The sequence below is a fragment of the Camellia sinensis genome, chromosome 6 (genome assembly GCF_055761805.1).
Source record: "Camellia sinensis isolate YWXY chromosome 6, ASM5576180v1, whole genome shotgun sequence".
In the NCBI taxonomy this organism is placed as follows: Eukaryota; Viridiplantae; Streptophyta; class Magnoliopsida; order Ericales; family Theaceae; genus Camellia; species Camellia sinensis.
Window position 1 is genome coordinate 133,381,174 of NC_138966.1, and position 18,469 is coordinate 133,399,642.

Genomic DNA, 18,469 nt, shown 5'->3' on the forward strand with positions numbered 1-18,469 from the left:
GGGTTGGATTGGGCTTGGCCTTGCTGAGTTAGGTATCATTCTTTGGCTCAGACAAACCTAGCATTAAAAACAAATGCCCTATTAGCTCAGGGATACTGGGAATGCTGCTTAAAACAAAACAAGATACAATTTTTGGCTCTGGTTCTGGTCTTGCTGACAATTCACCTATATCAAACACAAACCCTTAGATTTTGACCCAAATTCCGATTCTGATATGAGCCTTAAGTTTGACAGGAATCGCCTCAAGATTAAGACTTTCCCAGGATTGTATCACACATTTCCAAAGATTTCACATTTTGCACAAAAGCACTTAAAACACCCCTATAAGAGGTTAGGGTTTCCCTGCCCTAGCTTTTGGAGTGATCTATAGTTTTACTATTCAAACAAACGGTATCACAGTAGCCTAGTAAATAGGAGAGCATCATGTCCTATGTTTGAAAAGTCACTAAGGCTGACTATATGTAGTGAGGCCGATTGGTCAAAAGGGGTACCTCAACAAGACTACCTAACATACCTCTCACACCTAACACCGAGAAGTGAAAAGAGGATCAAACGGTACAACGATAATCCAAATCCAAGGGTTGTGTTACCAACATAGCAGAGCCCATGTCCGGTCAATCTTTTGGCAAGCTTTTAGGCAAGCCTTCGGCAAACCATCCAAGAATAACATATAGAAAACACATGCAATGCAAAGAACATATATAGGTAGATAAAATTTCATATCACGAATTTCAAGTCAAGTTCTCTAAATCCCTAACAGAGAAACTGTAGCGTACTTTTCGTAATCCTTTTGGATACGATTAGGCCTACAGTTCGGACTCTTGTGGCTCTAAATCTAATTTCACAAGTGCAATGTGAAATAGATAAACACAAATGAGTACAAATCCAGTAAATCTTTCAAAAAATCAATTTTGAATCAAAATGCCAAAAATGGACTGCTTTGCCAGATTACAGAGTCGCCACCTAAATATTTTTGAAAAATTTAGGAAATCCGTGGCTCGTGCCAAAGGCCACTTATCCGTCATCACCAAAGTGTCTCGGCTCGGGAACATAGGTATGAGAGGGAAAAGTCATGAATTAAGCACCCCACTCACCCGATCAAAGATCGACCTATACTAATCATGATGTGATTCTTATTTACATTATATGCTCTTGTTTTGGTTATTATGCTAACATTACTATGTGTTGCACGCAAGTATAAACTAATTTGTAAAAGTTGGAACGCTTTGATTTCGTGTATGGTTGAAAACTGGTTCGAATACGCGTTACTTGAAAAGGTGAGTTTGTATGTACATTAATCAATTTGTCTCAATTTAAACAATTAGCCTTCATCCACAGGCATTCAAACAGGTATATCGTTTAAGCAAATAGCCTCATGGAAAGCATGCTCGATATGGAAACAATCACATATATGTGGTTTGCTAAAACAATAAGTGCTCACCTAGTACTCCAAGGTAAGCTAAACAAAGCAAAATAATTAGCAAACATGCATGCTCTTAAACGTTGCAATATGACTAATGTGAAGCACACATTATGTAATTTTTAATAGGCTCAGCTATGAGCACGATATATGATCCAATTCAAGACATGTGATAAATTACGTTTTCAAGCAATGAAATTGAAATTGACATTGGTTAGTATGATGAGATGAACCCAAATGTATATGAAACAAGTGTATGCGAACATGGGAATGCTTAAGTAAACATGATACTCTATGCTACCATCATAAGCGGGTAAATAAAAGGGAGAATGAAATGGGGGTTAGAAGACATACACCATTATTACATATTTTGCCATCATCCAAGAAGTTCCGAATAAGTGTCCAAATGTCCGGATTAACTAATTATTACAAATTCAAAACGAATACTACTTAGCTGAATTAATTAACTACTTATTATGAATTCAAGGAGCACTAAGCTATCTATCTAATTTATTACGACAACGATATTAGAATCAACAATAAACTAGCAATCTAAGTTAACTAGCTATGCAATTACAAATAAACAGCAATAATAACTACAACAATGCCTAATTATAACAATAATAACTATAACAATACCTAATTATAACAATAATCATTAATTACAACAATAATTATTTATAACAATAATAATTACAAAATATAAGCAACAATGAGGCATAATGATCACATGCACAGTGTCCAGAAGCTGCTCTGTCTGCCCAGATTGCTCTGCTTCACACTTAGCCATTGCCTTCTGTTTCTGCCATAAACTAATTTGTATGTACATTAATCAATTTACCGAACATGAGAAGAAACGTCAAACGAGAAGTGATCTATAGCATGAAAGAGAGATTATGCCTTGATGATGAACCTCGAAAGAGATTAGACCATTGAGCATGTGTCTCTTTCTCATGCCTTGAATAACAATCGATTGCTTGAAATGACTCTCAAATGAAAGAAAAGAAGAAAAGAGGGAGGTTGCAGAAATGATTGCGAACTTGATTATTTAGGATGATACTCTTGATATGAAAACAAAGTAAATAAAATCCTTCAACTCAAATGACTCTGTGTCTAAGGCCTAAACAACCGAAGCCATGAGAACTTACAACACAACAAGCTAGATATTCAAAGCATAAGCTATTTAAATAAATTAAAACAACCCCTAAACGGCCCCTAAATTGTAAAAAGTAGTAGCTAAAAGCAAGAGAAAGTAGGTAAAAAGAGTAGAGAAAAAGCTATGGAACAAAGCCTAAGGAGGGGTGGCTAACCCTTTCACTTTTTGCAATTTTAAATCACATATTTCAACCTCAAAACAGTCCAAGAACAGTCCCAAAACAGCCCAAAAATAGTGGTTAAAAGTGTGTTTAAAGAGCACAAAAAGATAGACAAAAGCAATAGATATAAAGCTAGTAAGCAAAATCAAGGAGAGGTGGCTAACTCCTTCACTTTTGGGACTTTTAAACCATGCTTTTCAGCCTTTTAAACTTTGAAAATTAGTGTAAAAAACCAAGAAAAGAGTGTAAGAACAAAGGGTATGAGCTATGAAATAAAGTGCAAGAAAGGGTGTTGAACCTTTCTACCTTTGGTAGCTATTCAACCTCAAATTCCAACACTTAGAATGGATCCAAAACAGTAGGGAAACACAAGAAAAATATAAAATAAAAGATTGAAATGAAAGCAAGGAAAAAGGTGGCAAGCTTATACCTCTTGAAAGAGAGGATGCTTCTTAGTTAACAAACTTGATTCAAAACACCCTCAAGGTTCTGAAATTTAGTTTGAAATCTCAACTAAAAGCTCCAAGAACCAGCTCTATTGGTATATGTATTGTTGAAAAAGATTTCAACGTGAAGAAAGGTGTTGAAGATGAAAGGGGTTCTTTGTAACTCTTCAAAGCCTTTGGAAAATTTGCTAACCTTTAATTCTGAATGCTGCAGCTCTAGCTATAGAATTTGAGCCAAATTGGTCAAAAATATCTTCAAACAAAGCCAGCTGTCGAATTCCCACCAGCTGTCTGTTTGGCGCTATTGAGAGCCGACCGACACTATTAAGAGCCGACCTGCCCCGAAAACACATGACCAGACCCAAAAATGAAAGGCCAGGTCTAAAAAGGCATTATGGACAAATTTTCATTGAAATCCGGCCAGCACTAAATGAGCCACGGCCTGATCTAAATGGACCCAGCCGGCTCCAAAAATCTGCATTCTAGGCCCGACTTCAAACGGGCATATCTCCCTTATCCGAACTCGGTTTTAGATGATTCTTGAGTCTAAGTTGAATCCCTGGAAGTCTACTTTCCAATGGTGGTGATCTCACATCTAAATTCTAAATGTACAAAGAGATATGACTAATTTAGTGAAGACTGCTCATTCTTTCTCAACAGTTTGATGCTCAACTTCTTCCTAAACTAGTTTTCTTCCCTACCCTCCTATTTCCTTCAACTCCAAACCTATAAATATGATGTTTTTAAAGATTTTTCAAAGAGTTCACCTCCCTCACATGTATCTCCACTTTGTCCTTGCTCAGTTTACCGAAAAATGTAATGTTTTAAATGAAATACGAGCCTCGGAACATCGTAGAAGCATTTGGAAAAATATTTTGAAAAAGAGGGTTTTAAGGTTTAAAATAGTTTGGCCAAAATGGGGCGTAAGGTTTGGCTTTAGAACTTGAATCCAAATTTCTTCACTGAGAATTCAAAAGATTGTACGGTGTAAGTTTCATCATCGGGTGTTTGGAATAAAGCGACCAAGCCTTAAGGGTGGTCAAAAATAAGGTGTCTACAAATGCAAGCTCCCATAAGTTTTGCAGACATGAGCACTCCGCTCGAGCTACAGAACCTGTGCTCGAGCGACCACCTTTTGTTTTGAACCTTGGCACGAGCGAAGAAAGCTAAGCTCGAGCGTAGATTAAGAGCTCCTAGTACTTTTGCAGACCAAGGGGTTCGCTTGAGTGACCAAAGTTGCGCTCGAGCACACTACCCTATTTTTGAAATTTTGTTAAGTGTTTCAAAATGCATAATTGCATCATATTTCCATCTTAGGCATTCTTAAGCCATGATTAAGCCTCAATAATGAGAAAATGAATTAAAAACACCCTAAGAAAGAAATGTAATAAGTTAAGAGATTACATAGAGTGTGTTTCAATGTATACGAGCATGTGATAAGAAAGAATAAGAATCAATGTAAAGAAAGCTAAGCTGTGATGGCCATATGAATGTGTAATGATAAAACGTGTTTTGTGCTATGTGCATTTTTGATTGTAGGTCAAGAATTGGTGACCAATCAATTGTTTCTGGAAGCCCACTGTGAGTTACGTTGTTGTAAAGATATATTCATATGAATTATGTTCCAAATGTGATTTGATAAGTTATGATTTCTAAAATGATATTTGTTTACGTGAACGAATGTCTTATGTTTGAAATCTATTATGGCTTCCATAGATAGTCCCAAGTCATGGGGGATGGCATGTTAATGCGAGTCCATGACATATATGTGATTATGAGATCTCGTTAGTTACGTGACAAAGTGGTGATGTTTTTAATCGGTATCCAGAACCGATTACTCTAGTTGGATGACTATGTGATATGTTCTAATGGATACCATTATTATGTTCAGTTATGAGAATTGATTCGGTTACGATCTGGTTTATGAATATGATATGTTCAAAATTCGTTCACTAACCTCTTTGCATTTATGTTATTCACTGGACTTTAGCTTACTGTGTGTAGATATATATATATATATATATATATATAGGTGAGTGTTCTGGAGATCAAGCCTGAAGACTTCTATCTAGATCTGTGTTCTATTGTCAGCTAACCATTGTGCCTCACATGGAGGTTCTTGAAGTGTCACGTGTTATAAGCTCCGGTTGTTTCTGTATATAAGACTTTGTTCATTTTTGTTGGTTGCACTTAAGATGCTGTAGTTAAGTGTGGGTATAACGTGAGAATGATTTTTGGATATGTATATAAAGTTTTAGATTTTTTGTTTCATATAAGTTTGCATAGCTCATTAGACGGTTATATTTCTATACTTGCTTCTGCTAACCCCTTAATTCTTCAGAAAGGTTGTGACCCTTCAAAAGAACACACTGTTCCATCTCAAGAGACACAACCATTGGAGTAAATTTTTAATTCAAATTTTCCAACAGAAGTTTCATCTATTTCAAGTGTTTATGTTTTAACATTGATTTTCTTTTTTTTTATTTTTTATTTTGGCAGAGAAGTGAATTTCAGACAAATACAAATAATGTAAAACTCAATTTCCATACAATTTTTACTTTTTTTTTTATTTTTAATTTAACTAATCAAACCTATTCAATTTAGTTAATAGATGTGAAATCCATTCAATTTTTTGTTTTTTTTTTTTTTTCATCTAAATCCATTCAACTAATCAAACTCATTCACAGTAACAACGTGGAACACAGATGTAACAACCCTTACTTCAACTTAGTCAATCTTGCATACATTTATGTATGATCTTGTTTTGTTATGTGCATTTGCAAATCTTGTCTGGTTTTGCTCGAATGTTGCTTGCATACTTTGTTCTTGCCTGGTGTGTTGCCGATGTCATCTTAAGCCTAGACACCTTTGAACCTTTCCACACTTAGAACTATCTTGGAACCACTTCGGTTGACCTCCATCTTCACCCTGGCATATTGGCTGAGATGTCACCATCTAGGACGAGGTGCGCGTCACCTAGGTTGAGAAGTGCATCATCTAGGCCGAGATGTTATTATCTAGGCGTTCTAGGTCCTTGATCCTTACACTTAGTGATTTTGTTCCTGGAATGGTATGACCTAGACCGAGGTGTGGCACATCTAGGCCAAGGTGTGGCACAGCTTTGTCAAGTGTTGTCCTTTCAAGCCAATGTCATTGTCACCCTACTTGCCGAAGCTTTGCCCTTTGCCGATATCATCACTTGCCGAAGTGCTCTTGCCATCTAGCTTGTTGAATACACTTTGTCATGGTCTTGTCTTGTCAGTCAGTTGCCATTTTTAGTAGAGCCAATCAGCCGATGCCACGTGTCCCAGCAGAGGGTTAAGTTAGTGATTGTCGAGAGAAACATATCATTTTTGTATCAAATCTCGTCTTCAGAGAGAGAGGCTCTAGGAAGGAGAAGAAGAAGTTTTGAGTAAGAGAGAGTGAACTTCCAAGCTTGATCGTTGGAGCTTGAACCGTTAGATTCGAGTTTTGAGGTTAGAATCTTAACCTACTCTTGTTGTTCTTATTGATCATCTAGTTGCATTGCATGATCAAACCTGTTCTGCACGTCATGCATTGATTAAAGTTGGTTTTAGAAAAAGAAAATGGTTTTCATGTGTTCTTGAAGAAAAGCCTCGTTTGATCTGAAAGTTTGCATCTAGAACCGTGTTTTTGTGTTTCTTCTCTCAAGATCTTCGAATATGGGTACCCAGGTCCATGATTTCGGATTCTTAGCATGAAATCTCAGATTTTGTGATAGCAAGTTTTAATCTTCGCATTCATCTTCCTCATGTTCATGTTCTTCATGTTTGTCATGTTCTTCAAGAGAGGGAAACCCAGATTTTCCCGACTTCATTTCCTTGACTGTGGCCATCGAGGCCACACCTCAGCAAGGAGGTGTGGGACCTCGGCCTAGACCTGGTAGTTGCCCAGCTTGTTTTCCAGTGATAAGAAACTGTGTTTTGATTTGATTTGACTTAATTTTTGAAGAATACCGAGGTCATTTGCATGCATGCAAGAGTTGTTTTGAGAAGTGCATTCAATAGACTTCGCCATGTGTTTGTAGGATTGGGACTTGCCTTGACCCCGACGTTTGAAGAACTATGTGAGTGGTATTTTTAATAAAGCTATGTTATCAATGTTTTGATGAGCTTTGCTTTACTTTGCTTTGAAAAGTATTTGTTAAGCATGAATGATTGTCCCTATTTTGTATATCAAGCATTATCTTGTTTTGATGATCTTCTCGGAAAGTCCTCAGTGCCAGGGGACTATAATGCCACTGCACATCTTGTTTTGAAAGTCCCTTATGCTGGAGGACTCTAAACTTTCGCAGTACTCTCGTGTTAGGGGGCTACGAGCCCTTGTAACATAGGTCCTTTGTGCTAGAGGACTCTAAACTTTTGTAGCACCCTCGTTTGAGATATCTCCCTTGCTTGTTTTGTTTTACCACTGACGGTTTACCGCGTGGGTTTGTTTGTTCGGAATGTCATCATTTGTAATATGTTGATGCTAGTAAGCTTCCCTTGAAGCTTTGAAGATTTGTTAGATGGACGAGGTCCATCCCTTGTTATGTAAAGTTTTGACATGTATTGTTTTGAAAAGGCTTCGGCTATTATTCATGCAAACCCCTTTATTATCTATATCATTCACTGAGTATCCAAGCTCACCCTTCCTATATATATGTAGGTGATGAGCAAGAAGGCGATGACGCCTAGATGTGATTCGCGAGCTTGTTTTGGATTTTTGGTTATGTCGGCTTGACTTGTATTTACGTCGGCAGTCTTGAAAATTATGCTTCTCGACTTGTAATACTTGTATTATGCACACGTCGGCTTGAGAAGCCTTTTGATCAAGATGTAAATTGTACTTTGCTTCTTTTGTAACTAAGATTGTAACCCATGTGAAGATGTTTACTATTTCATTTGACTTATGCACTGCTCTTATGGACCACTTGTATTGTAAATTATTGTTTCCGCACTTGGTAGCCCCATATGTAATACTCTGATTGTGTGTGAATTTTGAAAGTTGGCCTTCAGTAATCTCGGATTACTGGCCATCACGGCACCATAACTACTAGGGGCGGTTTGGGGTCGTGACAGATAGGGGTTTTATTAGGCCGAGCACTTCACCTTGGGGAGCACCCGTCTTGTTTGTTAAGAAGAAGGATGGTACACTTCGTCTTTGTATTAACTACCGGGAACTAAACAAGGTAACCATTAAGAATAAGTACCCGTTACCGAGGATAGATGATTTGTTTGATCAGTTGCAAGGAGCTCGAGTCTTTTCCAAAATTGACCTTAGGTCGGGTTATCATCAGCTTAAGGTTAAAACCGAGGATGTCGAGAAGACCGCTTTTCGGACGTGGTATGGCCACTACGAGTTTTTAGTAATGCCTTTTGTAGTGACCAATGCCCCTGCAACATTTATGGATTTGATGAACAGAGTCTTTAAACCATATCTAGATGAGTTCGTGGTTGTCTTCATCGATGATATATTGATCTATTCTAAGAGTAAAGCCGAACACGAGGATCATTTGAGACTTGCCTTACGGACTTTGAGGGATCAGAAATTGTATGCTAAGTTTAACAAGTGTGAGTTTGGCTTTCCACTATTTCATTTTTGGGTCATGTGATTGATGAAGATCGTATTTCGGTCGATCCTAGTAAAATTGAAGCCGAATTGGCCAAGGCCGACTAATGTGTCCGAGGTTCGTAATTTTCTAGGATTGGCAGGTTATTACAGGAAGTTCGTGAAGGATTTCTCAAGGATTGCAATTCCGTTAACACAACTAACTAAGAAGGGAGCGGCTTACGAATGGACTGAGGATAGGGAAGCAGCTTTCCAGGAGTTGAAGACGAGGTTAGTCGCAGCACCAGTTCTTGTACTACCATCAGGTAATGAAGAGTTTCATGTTTATAGTGATGCTTCGCATAAAGGTCTGGGTTGTGCATTAATGCAAGGGGGTAAGGTCATAGCATATGCCTCTCGTCAATTGAAGCCACATGAAAAGAACTATCCCACCCATGATTTAGAACTAACAGCCGTGGTATTTGCTTTAAAGATTTGGCGTCACTACTTGTATGGAGCTTCTTGTCAGGTTTTTACAGATCACAAGAGTTTAAGGTACTTGTTCACTCAGAAAGAATTGAATATGAGGCAGAGAAGATGGCTCGAGTTATTGAAAGATTACGACATGCAAATTCAATATCATCTAGGTAAAGCTAACACCGTAGCCGACGCTTTGAGCAGAAAGATTATTGGAAATTTGGCATGTCTAACCACGATCTTAGTGGAGCCGACTATTGTTGAGGAAGTAAAGACAAGACAGATGGAGGATGAATTCTTCAAGAAGGTGGCCGATGAGATTATCACAAAGCCGAGATCAGGGTACACCATAGAAAATCAAGTGCTCAAGTTTGAAGGAAGATTATGTGTGGCCGACATCCCAGAGTTGAAAAGAAAAATTTTGCAGGAGGCTCATGGATCCAAGTTTGCTGTTCACCCAGGGAACACCAAGATGTATAAGGATGTGAAGCAGACGTTTTGGTGGCCGAATATGAAAGGAGAGATAGCCGAGTTTGTGTTCCAGTGTCTGTATTGTCAACAAGTTAAAGCAGAACATCAAAGGCCAGCAGGACTTCTATAACCTTTACCGATTCCTGAGTGGAAATGGGAGCACATCTCCATGGACTTTGTGGTTGGTTTGCCGAAGACACAAAAGGGTATGGATTCAATTTGGGTTATCGTGGATAGACTAACTAAGTCAGCACACTTCTTGCCTGTTAAGACCACTTTCAACACCGATAAACTTGCTTTGTTGTATGTGAATGAGATTGTTAGACTTCATGGAGTGCCGATGTCAATTGTGTCGGACCGAGATCCGAAGTTGGTTTCCAAATTTTGGCAGAGCCTACAAAGAGCTTTCGAGGCCGAGTTGAGGTTTAGCACAGCTTTTCATCCCCAGGCTAATGGGCAAACAGAGAGGACGATTCAGACACTTGAAGATATGCTTAGACTATGTGTATTGGACCTCCAGGGAAGTTGGGGAGTACATTTGCCATTGGTGGAATTTACCTGCAACAACAGTTATCAAGCTAGCATTGGCATGGCGCCGTATGAAGCGTTGTATGGAAGGAAGTGCAGGTCGCCGATATGTTGGACCGAGGTAGGTGACAAAGCTCTGCTTGGTCCCGAGTTAATTCAAGTAACAACCGAGAAGATTAAGCTCGTTCAGCAAAGAATGAAAACCGCACAGAGTCGATAGAAGAGTTATGCTGACCAGAGAAGAAGAGAGTTGGAATTTGAAGTCGGGGACCATGTGTTCCTAAAGATTTCGCCGATGAAGGGAGTCACAAGATTTGGGAAGAAGGGTAAGTTAGCACCCCGTTATATCGGGCCTTTTGAAGTTCTTGAGAAGGTTAACCTCGCTGCCTACAGACTTGGTTTGCCGCCAGAATTGAACCAAGTCCATAATGTGTTTCATATTTCGATGTTGAGGAAGTATATTCGAGATCCACTGCATGTGATCGACTATTTCGGAATTGTAGCTAATGAGGATTTAGGCTACGAAGAGAAGCCAATACGGATTATCGATAGGCAGGTGAAGCAGTTGAGAAGTAAGTCGATACCAACGATGAAAGTTGAATGGAAGGAACATTACGGTGAGGATGCTACATGGGAAATGGAAGAGGAAATGAAAGTCCGACATCCAGAATTGTTTTTGGAACAAGGTAACTCAAGTTTGGGGACCAAACTTATTTAAGGGGGTAGGATGTAACAACCCTCACTTCAACTTAGTCAATCTTGCATACCTTTATGTATGATCTTGTTTTGTTATGTGTATTTGCAAATCTTGTCTTGTTTTGCTCGAATGTTGCTTGCATGCTTTGTTCTTGGCTGGTGTGTTGCCGAGGTCATCTTAAGCCTAGACACCTTTGAACCTTTCCACACTTAGAACTATCTTGGAACCACTTCGGTTGACCTTCATCTTCACCCTGGCATATTGGCCGAGATGTCACCATCTAGGACGAGGTGCGCGTCACCTAGGCCGAGAAGTGCATCATCTAGGCCGAGATGTTATTATCTAGGCGTTCTAGGTCCTTGATCCTTGCACTTAGTGATTTTGTTCCTGGAATGGTATGACCTAGATCGAGGCGTGGCACATCTAGGCCAAGGTGTGGCACAGCTTAGTCAAGTGTTGTCCTTCTAAGCCGATGTCGTTGTCACCCTACTTGCCGAAGCTTTGCCCTTAGCTGAGATCATCACTTGCCGGAGTGCTCTTGTCGTCTAGCTTGTTGAATACACTTTGTCATGGTCATGTCTTGTCAGTCAGTCGCCTTTTTGAGTAGAGCCAATCAGCCGATGCCACGTGTCCCAGCAGAGGGTTAAGTCAGTGATTGTCGAGAGAAACATATCATTTTTGTATCAAATCTTGTCTTTAGAGAGAGAGGCTCTAGGAAGGAGAAGGAGAAGTTTTGAGTAAGAGAGAGTGAACTTCCAAGCTTGATCGTTGGAGCTTGAACCGTTAGATTCGAGTTTTGAGGTTAGAATTTTAACCTACTCTTGTTGTTCTTATTGATCATCTAGCTGCATTGCATGATCAAACCTGTTCTGCTCATCATGCATTGATTAAAGTTGGTTTTAGAAAAAGAAAATGGTTTTTATGTGTTCTTGAAGAAAAGCCTCGTTTGATCCAAAAGTTTGCATCTAGAACCGTGTTTTTGTGTTTGTTCTCTCAAGATCTTCGAATATGGGTACCCAGGTCCATGATTTCGGATTCTTAGCATGAAATCTCAGATTTTGTGATAGCAAGTTTTAATCTTCGCATTCATCTTCCTCATGTTCATGTTCTTCATGCTTGTCATGTTCTTCAAGAGAGGGAAACCCAGATTTTCCCGACTTCATTTCCTTGACTGTGGCCATCGAGGCCACACCTCGGCAAGGAGGTATGGGACCTCGGCCTAGACCTGGTAGTTGCCCAGCTTGTTTTCCAGCGATAAGAAATTGTGTTTTGACTTGATTTGACTTAATTTTTGAAGAATGCCGATGTCATTTTCATGCATGCAAGACTTGTTTTGAGAAGTGCATTCAATAGACTTTGCCATGTGTTTGTAGGATTGGGACTTGCCTTGACCCCGACGTTTGAAGAACTATGTGAGTGGTATTTTTAATAAAGCTATGTTATCAATGTTTTGATGAGCTTTGCTTTGTTTTGTTTTGAAAAGTATTTGTTAAGCATGAATGATTGTCCCTATTTTGTATATCAAGCATTATCTTGTTTTGATGATCTTCTCGAAAAGTCCTCAGTGCCAGGGGACTATAATGCAACTGCACATCTTGTTTTGAAAGTCCCTTGTGCTGGAGGACTCTAAACTTTCGCAGTACTCTCGTGTTGGGGGGCTACGGGCCCTTGTAACATAGGTCCTTTGTGCTAGAGAACTCTAAACTTTTGTAGCACCCTTGTTTGAGATATCTCCCTTGCTTTGCTTTGTTTTACCACTGACAATTTACCGCGTGGGTTTGGTTGTTCGGAATGTCATCATTTGTAATATGTTGATGCTAGGAAGCATCCCTTGAAGCTTTGAAGATTTGTTAGATGGACGAGGTCCATCCCTTGTTATGTAAAGTTTTGACATGTATTGTTTTGAAAAGACTTCGGCTATTATTCATGCAAACCCCTTTATTATCTATATCATTCACTGAGTATCCAAGCTCACCCTCCCTATATATGTAGGTGATGAGCAAGAAGGCGATGACGCCTAGATGTGATTCGGGAGCTTGTTTTGGATTTTTGGTTATGTCGGCTTGACTTGTATTTACGTCGGCAGTCTTGAAAATTATGCTTCTCGACTTGTAATACTTGTATTATGCACATGTCGGCTTGAGAAGCCTTTTGATCAAGATGTAAATTGTACTTTGCTTCTTTTGTAACTAAGATTGTAACCCATGTGAAGATGTTTACTATTTCATTTGACTTATGCACTGCTCTTATGGATCACTTATATTGTAAATTATTGCTTCCGCACTTGTTAGCCCCATATGTAATACTCTGATTGTGTGTGAATTTTGAAAGTTGGCCTTTGGTAATCTCGGATTACTGGCCATCACGGCACCATAACTACTAGGGGCGGTTTGGGGTCGTGACAACAGATTTATTTATTTATTTATTTATTTATTTTTAATATGTAGCGATGTAATTTGGACTAAAGTTACTGTATTGGCTGCAGCGCTGCTTCAGTGGATAAGACCTTGGAATCTCCCACTCAAGGCTTCGGCCCCCACGTAGGTGCGGTGGGGTTCCCTGCAGATATGTTGTAGGTGCTAAGGGACAATACTCTCTGGCGGATATGTTGGAGTAGCCTATCTGCATATCCATTTAATGAATAAAAAAAAAATGGTGAGGTTTTACTATCACAGCACCACCCACCCCAAACTCCCACTGGATCAAGGTCTTTCATACACTGAATCTAAAATTATTTTATAATCTAAAATTTCCGTCTATTTTTTTGGGTTCAATGATCCACTTAACTAAGAGTATCTACAAAAGTCTTTCATCCACTTAAATCTAAAATTTCCTTCTTTTTTTATGAGTCAATGATCCGCTTGAGCAAGGTCTTTCACCCACTTAATCTAAATAGTTTTTAATCTATAAACATTAATCTAATATATCCTGGTCTTTCATTCACTAAATCTAAAATTTCCTTCTATTTTTTTGGGTTCAATGATCCACTTAACCAAGAGGTCAATGATCTACAAAAGTCTTTCATCCACTTAAATCTAAAATTTCCTTCTTTTTTATGAGTCAATGATCCACTTGAGCAAGGTCTTTCACCCACTTATTCTAAAATTATTTTTAATCTATAAACATTAATATAATATATCCTACATTTGCTTTAAGTCTTCGTTTGATTGGAAGAAAAAAACGAAATAAAGTAAAACTGGTAGAAAACGAGGTGAAAAAAAAAAATAGAAAATATGAGAGATATAGTGGAAAATCTCTTTTGATGGACTTGTACCCCATTTAATTGATTCTATACATTTGAATTCATATTCTAATTGATCATTTTTACCATATTAGAGGTATTATGTGAACTATTTTACCCTTAAAGTCAGTATATCAGATACAAACACACAATATAAATATTCTATATTTTATTTTTTCACTATTCTGTTTTGATAGTTCCATGATACACATTTGGAAATGAAATTTCTGAGATATGATTAATGCATTTGAAATCGTTTGGTCTAGGGTTGGTGTTTACATATTTTCTTGCAAAATTAAAGAGAGATTTAAAATTTTAATTATAGGTAACCCTTTTTAATGAATATATATATATATATATATATATATATATATATATATATTATGTTTTCCTATATATTTTGTAAGAAATTAAAATTTTAGTTATCATGCTAATATGGGATTTATAAGAAAATTAATTAAAAAAATTTGATAACTTTTACCACTTGCATGCTAAACAAAACTATAAATTTTTTATTTTTTATTTTAAACTTTGGGGTGTTTGATAATATGATTCAATACTTAAAACTGAATTGATTAAATAATAATTAATTAAGTTCGTTTGATAACCATAATTGATATCACTTAAAAATTCAAGTGTCTCTTAAAATATAAGTTAAAATTTTTTAAAAAAATTTAAATCATATCAAATTGTTTAATTCTGACTGAATTTATAAAATTTAAATACAAGTATCGATATACACTATTATAAACTCACTATCACCGCTACCACAACCACCAACACCATGTCACCGCCACTACTACCATCACCACTGTTACCACTACTACTACCATCATGCCACCACCACCATGACTCCAACGTCACCGCTACCACCATCATCATGTCGTCGTCGCCGCCGCTACTACTACTACTACCATCACCTTCATCACCACTGAAATTATTGCCATAAACATTGCCATCATTTTAATATCCCCACCACCACCATCATCAACACTACCGCTATCACCGCCACTATTATGCCACCACCATCACCACCACCACTATCTTATAATATACAATTTGATAATAATAAATTTCAAATTTAATTTTATACATATCAAACAATTTATTTTTAAATCAATACTTAAATTTTTATCAAATAATTTTTCAACTTAAAAAATCCAACGTTCAAGTTTCAGTACTTAATTTTCAATTTTCTTCAATTTCCAATTTTTAATTTTATCAAACATCACCTAGCCTAAGGAAGAAGATTCTCACTAGTCAATAGTCCAATATGTTGATTGGAAAGTATTACTGGGATCCACAGAGTTTACTAGCTCACTTTAAAGATCTAAACGTATGAAAATATCATATTTATAGATACATGATTTTGTTATATTTATTTATTTTAAAAATAGATGATAAGTAAATTTTGAAAATAATTTATTTTTTATTTTTTATTTATGAAGTATGGGAGCTGATTTGGAAATTTGCTATTTTAGTGATTTGAAAAGCAAAGTAATTTGAAAATTTATAGTGATTTTTTTAATTTTTTGACTACTTAAATTTAGGTCATGTTTAATAAGTGGGTGTTTTGGGAAAATGGTTAAAAGTTAATTTTTGGCTTCTTTTGGCTTCTTTTTTTTTTTTTTTTTTTTTTTTTTTTTTTGTGAGAGAGGGAAGTGAGTTAAAAGTTAAGAAAACAAGCCCTTGTATTTACTGGTTCTTGAAATTTGTTAAAATATTATTTTTATCGGTGGTGCTATATGCACCAACTAGTGTACCAGTTAGTTTTATGATATTATTATTGACCCCACTCATTATACAAATTGTAAATACCCAAAACCTCTAAAATTGTTTCATATCATCTGTTAAAGGTAAATTACACTTTGCACCCCTACTCTTTGCACCAAATCTCACTTTGACTCCTACACATGAAATCATGACCGTTAACCTCTTACACTTTTGGTCAAATCCCACTTTGGTCCCTGTACATAAAATTGTACTTATGGTTAAATCTCACTTTAGTCTCTATACAAGTGTCAATGTCCCATTTTGATTACTTAATTATTTAATTCTTTAATAAAATCTAGTCATATGATATGAATGTGACTATGACATGAGGGTAAGAAAAGAAAATCATCTACATTTTCTACCGATGCACACTTTATCCCAAAATTTACATCAAAATATGATCATATTATGTTAAAACAAAACGCAGATTGTGAACAATTAAAAAGATTAACTAAGGTTTGCATAAATTGGAATCATGAAACTCTTTTTTACAGAAATACAGTCTTCTATCTATTCATCTTTCTTTCTCTTTGATTTCTTTGTCCCATTTTTTTTTTATTGCAAAAGTTCTACTTTTTTGCTTTTTTGTCCCATTTTTTACCATACGAACATATATATATATATATATATTGTATTACATAACTCTCATATGTTTATCCCGTAGGACAAAATGTACTAGTGGGAAATATGGATGATTTTCCTCTTTTACCCTCATTTTGTAGTCATATTTTTGTCACATGACTGGATTTTGTTAAAGATATTTAAAAATGAAGTAACAAAAGAGGGACATTGACATTTGTGTAGAGTCCAAAGTAGAATTTGAATAAAAGTATAGGGGGTTGATTATCACGATTTCATATATAGGGACCAAAGTAAGATTTGGTGAAAACTGTAACGGTGCAAAATGTAATTTACCCAAAAAATCACAATTTTACTCATTCAACCACATATACCATAATTTTATAACTTGATTTCTAATCCTTTGAACTTGATTTCTAATCCTAACGAACATCTAAGTTACAACCATTTTTTGTGTTTCAACGTTGCAGTAAAAATAAAAATAGGGGAAATTACAAAGAAAACCCTAAGGTTTTGTGTGTTTTTCAAATTAAACCCCATAGTTTCAATTTTGACAAATTAAATCCTAGAGTTTCTTCCGTGTTTCAATGTGAACCTTCCGTCTATATCCGTTTGATTGAACTAATGGAATCCGGGCAAAATTCTCAGATTCAAGCACGCATATTCAAACACTTGTATCTCCCTCGTTGTAACGCCGTTTCACCTCATTTTTGCGTCATTAGATTCATCTCATTGCCTAGTTTTCATTCCATCCCTCATACGCCCTGTTCCACCTCTTTTTGTGTGCCGTTGGAACTCCGAAAGTTGAAAAAAATAAGATTTTTCTCCCTTTGGGCAAAATTTTAATATTCAAACACATATGTTCAAGCACTTGTATTTCCTTCGTCGTAACTCCGTTTTGCCTCATTTTTGCTTCTTTGGATTCATCTCATGGCCTAATTTTCGTTCCACCCGTCATAAGCCTTGTTCCACATCTTTTTGCATACTTTCAGAGCTCCGAAAGTTGGCCAAAAATAAGATTTTTCTTTCTTTGGGAAAAATTTTCATATTCAAACCCACATATTCAAACACTTGTATCTCCCTTATTGTAACTCCGTTTCGTCTTATTTTTGCGTTGTTGGATTCACCTCATGGCCTAATTTTCATTTCACCCCTCATGTGCCTTATTCTACCTCTTTTTGTATGCCGTCAAAGCTCCAAAAGTTGGCAAAAAATATTTTTTTTTCCTCCTCTATTTTCTATCTCCATGCTTCTTCCTTCCTACTTTCTTTCCACAATTATTCTCTTTTTTCCTTTTCCTTCAGGGGCTTTCCACCGAGCTCATGGTGGCCACCGAACCTCCGACGGTGGCGGTGTTGTCGAGTATGAATGCATATGACTTACAAGAACGAAAAGAAGCATAAGAGTGGGGGAAGGCCCATGAAGGAAGAGGAAATGAGAGAATAATTGTGGAAAGGAAGGAGGAAGGAAGAAGTATGGAGATATAATATAGACGATCCAAGAAAGAAAAAGAAAAAAAAACAAACAAACAAGAGAGAAAAATCTTATTTTTGTCCAATTTGCGAAGCTCCGACAACGTGCAAAAAGAGGTGGAACAAGGCGTATCAAGGGTGGAATGAAAACTAGGCTATGAAATGAATCCAACGACACAAAACATGAGGCAAAACGCAGTTACGACGAAAGAGATACAAGTGCTTGAACATATGTGTTTGAATCTGAAATTTTTTTCCAAAGAGAGAAAAATCTTATTTTTGACCAACTTTCATAGTTCCAACGGCACACAAAAAAAGGTGGAACAAGGCGTATGAGGGATGAAATGAAAACTAGGCAATGGGTTAAATCCAACGAAGCAAAAATGAGGCGAAACGGAGTTACGACGAGGGAGATACAAGTATTTAAACATATGTGCTTGAATCTGAGAATTTTGCTCAGATTCCGTTAGTTCAATCAAATGGATGTAGATGGAGGGTT